Source organism: Limanda limanda, chromosome 12 (genome assembly GCF_963576545.1).
Source record: "Limanda limanda chromosome 12, fLimLim1.1, whole genome shotgun sequence".
NCBI lineage: Eukaryota > Metazoa > Chordata > Actinopteri > Pleuronectiformes > Pleuronectidae > Limanda > Limanda limanda.
This window is the reverse complement of record NC_083647.1, coordinates 21,849,972-21,856,553: the sequence shown is the minus strand read 5'-3', so window position 1 is coordinate 21,856,553 and position 6,582 is coordinate 21,849,972.

The window sequence follows — 6,582 nt, the reverse complement described above, 5'->3', positions numbered from 1 at the left end:
GCAACTCGCAAACTATCATCATCATAATAAAGTCAGAGTTAATCAAATAAGACAGATGACAATAATAATAAAGATGCAGATAAAAGAAGCATTATCTACTCAGCACTATGACGAAGCGTTTGACACTTTTGGAGTCCCTAGGCTAAACAGTGTTGCAGACAAATACAATACAATTGAAGTAACTGGCAACCACTTCTTCAAACGTATAAGAAACTAAAGAATAATAACATAAAATACCTCTGTGCTGCCCGTGTAATGTTATCCCAGTGTCTGTAAACCCCCGACATTAGCATTGGACTAGAGAAAATGTAATTTACATCATGATTTTAGTCTAAATGTTGGCTCTTATCCTCCTAGCTACTGCAGCAGCAATATCACAAGTTCTCGCGATACTCACAATCCCTTTCATGAACATGGTGTCAATGACACTATAAGAAGTGAGATAAAATGGCTAAGCGATTCTGCAGATTCATCCATAGTATATTATAATCCTTCTCTGACCAGAACCACAGCGACAGAGTATGGTAACACAATGAAATACCCAATTAGACAGATATCGTCTGACTCAAAATCAAGTCTGTTATTTTAATTCATGTTAAAACCAATTAATAGCACAACATTCACTATATCATCTTCAATGAATGTTTTATTTGTAGTAGGCCTGTGTTACAAAGATAATGCTATTCATCAATGGACTAGAATGAACAGGCAATAGGTAGCAAAGTCATGTTTTTGTGTTTATAACATCTCAAATCTGAGCCAACATGTACTATTAGGAACATGAGAAGACTAAATGAAGCCATAAGCTAAAGCAAAAATATATTTCCGGCTCTGAGAGGGCACCAGTGTCCATTTCTGTTAAATGCTTCATCTCCATGTTTATTATGATGAATTGCTTGTGCACTGGATCCTCATGCTTATCCGATAAAGCCCCCGTCCTCCCCCGTCATGATTTCAGCCACAGGTTTAGACAGTGTGTGGGGGGGTACCCTCTTAGTTGACATGGTGACCTGTAATTAGTGCTCATGGGGCCCAGACTCCGCTCCGACTGCCTGTCAGGGAGAGGAATGGACTGCCAAACATGAAACGGGCCAAGGAAGTGTGCTTGGTCAAGCCAGGCTAAACCCCCCCCTGGCCCAGCCTGCACACAGCTTTGAAGTGACATCAGAAAGGAACCTGTGAACAACAAAGCTAACCCTAGAGACTATTATCTTCAACATGGACAAAAAAACTCTGCAGACCACAAATCGTCAATCCCTGGATGTGACACCGAACTGATCGGGTTACTGTAACGCTTGAAGCTGCAAAAAGGGTCAAAAGGTAGCAGCATGATCGGAAGTGATGGCACGATGCTTCATATTTGACGCCAACAATAACACAAATTGACTTATTTCTCAATATCCAAGCAGTTTTCTCTACCCACCAGTTCCTTATGCACTGCAGTCATATATAACCTCCCTGTCGAAAACACAAAAACCCTGTGCTGAATGTACCAATCCAAACGTGACACTCCAGACATGTTTTACAGCCCATATCCCCCCCTCCCTCTCGGCCTCCCCCTCAGACCACAGAGTGCTTCCAGTCTTTGTCTGCAGCACGTCTGCCTTGATTTGATTAGCTTTCTCTGGCCGTGCTGGAGATGCAACTGGGAGCAGGTTGGGCTTTTTGTTGAGGCAGGATCTGACTAATTGAAATAACTCCCTCTGTGTTTCTGTCTCCCTGAGGGAAGATCAGGGGAAGATGAGTAGCCTCCGCCCACCAGACGTCGGTCCGTGTGAGGACTCCTCACTATCAGCACTTCCACTAATGTGATATTTGCAGCTAACACCATCAAACAATGTAACAATAAAAGATATGACGAAGGTTGCACACAAATCCCTTTCTGACTTCCTACATTGTTACCATAGACTAAAGATGTCCCCCCTTTTCATTACTAGTACATTCTCTCAAAGATGTTTTGTGTCTTACACTGATGTATGTTCAAGTGTTCATCTTTTTGATATGTTAGATATTTTATTATAAAACATGAAACGTCAGGATTGAAAGCTGAGACGAGCGATCGGGGGTTGGACTTCACCCCTGACTCCAAATAATCACTGCAAGATGTCGTTGTTTGTACCTTGGATATTTTGGCTACGCAAAAAAGACATTTATGACTTAATAGGTCAATTAATGTCAACTCAATTTTATTTGTATGGCCCCAAATCACAACACAACAAATTATCTCAAGGCACTTTACTTTTAGTAAGGTTGTATTTTACATCTATTTCTAAGCAAAATACAAACGAGCAAGCTGATAAAGGTTGAGTGTTATTACGTCAGATGAATAAAACTAAAACTATGTGGCCAAATTATGTGGACACTAGAAATTACAGCCACATGTTCTATGCTATAGGTCAGCCTCTGAGCAGTGCTTGGAGACAATGTTGTGTGGAAACAGAAACCCCCCCCAGCTTAAACAAATAAGGCTGAAAGCACATTCATGTCTGAAATGGAGAAGGTGTTTTGGTCTTATTGGAAGCGATGCATTCTTCAAATTTACTGGAAACTTTCTTTTGCTGGCATGTCAGACCATTGCGCATATTTGAACGGAGCCTAACTAGCCTTTCATTATTTTTTCAACAAATGCTTGTTCCAATCTAACAACAAGCATGTGTCTTTCAAACTCCTCGGAGCTCGGACCTGAAATCTAAGAAGCCGTGTGTTCAATCAAAGCAAAGCAGATGTTGTCTAACATCTGTTATGTAAGAATACATACCAGTCTCCCTGTGCAGTGCTGGGTCATAAGAGTTGGACGCCTCCCTGCTTCGAGTACCAGATCAAACACTTCAATCAGCATGAGGTGATATTATCACCCATGTTTATTTGATGTGATTTTTTTCTCATTAATTTAAATCTGTTCTGAGGCAATAAGGCAGGTGGCCGATCGGTTTCATGAGGTTCTTGCGTCAGTAATCTGACCCTTCTGGGAAATATTGGGGAAACAGATGAGGGGTAACTGCATGCAAGATAAATTAGAAAGTGAGATGGTGAAAGGACGGCTGAGGTGCACTCCTGAGCACTGTAATTCTGTTAGAGTGCAATAGTGAAATAGATTACTGAAAGTTAAAAGAACGAACTTCCCCGTCTTGCAATATTGGAAGGAAAGTGCAGCCGTAATTCTGATGCTCCGGTGTGCAATAAAGTTGGTGGAGGAGCAGCACTGAGGAAAGGTGGTGGGATCCTGCAGGCATACAGATAGATGTGGGCATTGATCTGCGTTCCTGTGCCAAAGTCCTCTTTACGTGCTGTCTGAGGATCTATTCATTTCTCCCAGGCACCAGTAATGGCATTGTAAGCAGAAATAATGGTGCAGAGATGAGACACCTTGTTATATTGTCGAATTATCACACACAAAACTGTTGTGGTGCAGCTTTTGATGGCAAATGCAAATAATTCCCCCTCACTTCCCCCCTCGATTTGAACATTAATAATAAAACAAAAGCGTTTTTATTCATCCTATTTTTCATTGTTTAACGGAGACAATCGCTGCTGTATTGCTGACACGAAAGGGGCCGAGCACACAAGTCACACTTCACATCTGCATAGTCACCGGCTCGTTTCCCGATGGACGAGCGGTGCGGCACAGCAACGAGAGCCAGAGAGAGAGAGGGAAATATAAACAAAGGAAGAAAGTGAGAGAGTAAAGGACGGGGGGGTGGAAGAGGGGTCTGAATCACCAGATGGTACAGTGAAAAGAATATACAATGGTAATACTATACCAGGTTCTCTCAGTGGGCTTATGTCAGCCTCGACCACGATAATATATGCAGGTCAGATACAGAATGGTGCGTAACGTTGACATGATTCTGTTTGTTGATAAGCGAAAGTACCTATAAAAAGCTGATCATTTACAGGAGTCCTTTTGATTCATGAATATGGGTTATACAAATAAAATTTGATTGATTGATTGAGAGGCTTTTTCTTTTCTATCTCATCTTTGGAAATATGAGCCAAGATTGTGCAAGTGTGTATATGTGTGTGTGTGTGTGTGCAGAGGGACACTGTTTTGTTTTTGCATGGCGTCCACGTGGCTAACGTAGCAACGTGGAGTCGGGCTAGTAGCTGCGGGTCAACACAAGCCAGGTCTAAGCACCAGCTGTCATACCTGGCCTCGGCCCCATCAGCTCACACTGTGACCTGGCTCCTTGTCAGCTGCTCTCTGCTCTCACTGTGTCCCCATTGTGAGAATCCTTGTGGCCTCAGGGTAGTATTAGTAAATCCTATATTTAGAATAGTGCAAATCATTCAGTATTTGGTTCATATCTTGCTATTCGCTATAGTTGTCTTCTTTTTCAATGGATTTATGAAGTTATGGCTTCACTAGTTTGTGTATTAACCATAGACTCTATATAGAAATGGTCCAAGGTTCTGGCAAGTGAAGCCAAAGCGGAAGATACTGAGCCTCCAAAGAAATGAATGGTCTCAATTAGTCATTCAAAGTAGTCTTCAATAGGACATGGTGTTCATTTTGTAAATTATGTCCCCTTCAGAGTCAAATAGATGATAAAACATGGTACGAATTGGGGCGTGGATACCAAATAATTGACCCCTGGTACCATCCAATGGCTGCAGGCTCCACCCACTGCACCACCAAATAAGGTTACCTTTGGTTTTAAAAAACCAAGATGGCTCTGGACAACACAACATTCATAGATCAGCATAGAGCCAGTCTGAAAGTTGGAGTTTGTCATCTTACATATGAAGCTGCTCATTTAAACTTTGAAAAGTGAATTGATTACTCTTTAAAACATCTATCTTTATTTATTTTAACATTGTCTGAGTAGGTGTCACCCTTTCAAATTGAGATGTTTCATGTTAGAGCCGCTGTAAGCACTGGCCATCACTTTCATAATTATCACTGATGGGTATATGTGCTAAATTATTCATTGGAGGTATCGAATGCAATTCTGAGTATTGTGTGATGCAAAATTTATTGGTGTTTTGCCGTTGTGTGACCACTGAAAGATCCGAGTATTGATCAGACGACTGATAGACTACTTATGGGCCTTTTTATAACAATCGTAAACAATTATTGATTTTCTCTGTCTGTCCATGCTGGTTTCAACTTGGCTGTGAAAGGCCAGAGCCGAGGATGTAGAGCTCTGTGTGATTTGATACTGGCTCTGTCATAGCTGGTGTTTGTGCCTTTGAGCAAGGTTAGTGAGAACGGACAGATGGATGGTTGGCTGACTGAGTTCAACCCAGGAATTGTCCTTTACTGCCACAGACATATAATTGTTTCACTGAAGAATTGATGATACATTTCTTTCATTCCAATTGGAGTCACTTGTGGTCAATGTAAATATGTATTGACCAGCAAAATAAAAATATCCCCATGGGGCTGGTGTAGAGGTTGTGCTATTAATAACAGTTTCATAATTGTGTGTATTGTCATGATGCCAAGGGTAAAATGTGTCAGTGAAAAGCTCCTGAGCAAGCAGTCGCCTTGTGAATGATGTTGTGCACTTATACGCGGGACACCTTGAAAACCTCATTTCCCCCCCGCTACCATCAGCTGTCCCAGCTACAGGCAATTAGCTGCACTCTGAAAGCCCCAGTTTGTTGTTGCTTCCTAAACGGAGAAGACACATCCGAAGGCCATTAACATGAATTAAGATGTTTACCTTTGGGTTGAGATCTGGACAGCAGCTCTCACTCAGCAGGTTATTGTCCGTCCCGCCACAGGTCACCGCTTGTTCCCGACTCATAAATCACCTGAGCTAACCTCGTCCAGCGGCTCGCGTCATGCTTACGGAGGATTGTAACAGCGGGGATCAGAATATCTGTTGTTGGGGATTAGTGTTGATTGTGATCGCTGATCCTTCCCGGCCGGGGAGGTCACAGGGCTGGAGGCCGTGGAAAAGCTGGAGGCTCAGGCACAACAAAACAAACAGCTAAACCACCACCACCAGCAGCACCACCACCTCCTCCTTCAGCCACTCCCCACCCCCACTGCATGGAATGTGCATGAAAGTCTGCTGTGGTTGTCATTGTTGACTCTTTATATCTGCAGCACTAATGCTGTGATGACTAATGGGTCGCCCAGTCAGTGCCGGTCGTTACAGTTAATGCTAACAGGCGATGCACGCTGAACATGGGCAAGTCGTCATGGCACTGTGGTATCTGCTGGATACTGAAGCCCACCTCCCTCCCTCCCCCCTCCTCCCTCCTTTTACGACTCCCTCCCCCATTACTGCAATAAAAACATTCTCTGTAAATGTGAGTTGGGGGTTGAGTGCAAAGTAAAAGTGGTTCTACACGGACTGAGTTCACAGAATAATACTGCTACTTCAGTATTTGGGTGATATGTCGATTTTTTGTTAGCTTTGCAAGCTTAGAAGCGTCTGTCATGATGGTCAGGAGGAATTGGCCGACATTTGTTGGCGGAGGGGTGTGAGTGTCATTGATGGGCTTTGGCAGACAGAAGTGATTGTACAGGTGACTGGATACACTCCAATAAAATCTGGTGCTTCTTTGAAATTCAGCAGCGGTCACTATGATTTATGATGTGGTCCAGTTTCAACCTTACGTGCTCAGAGG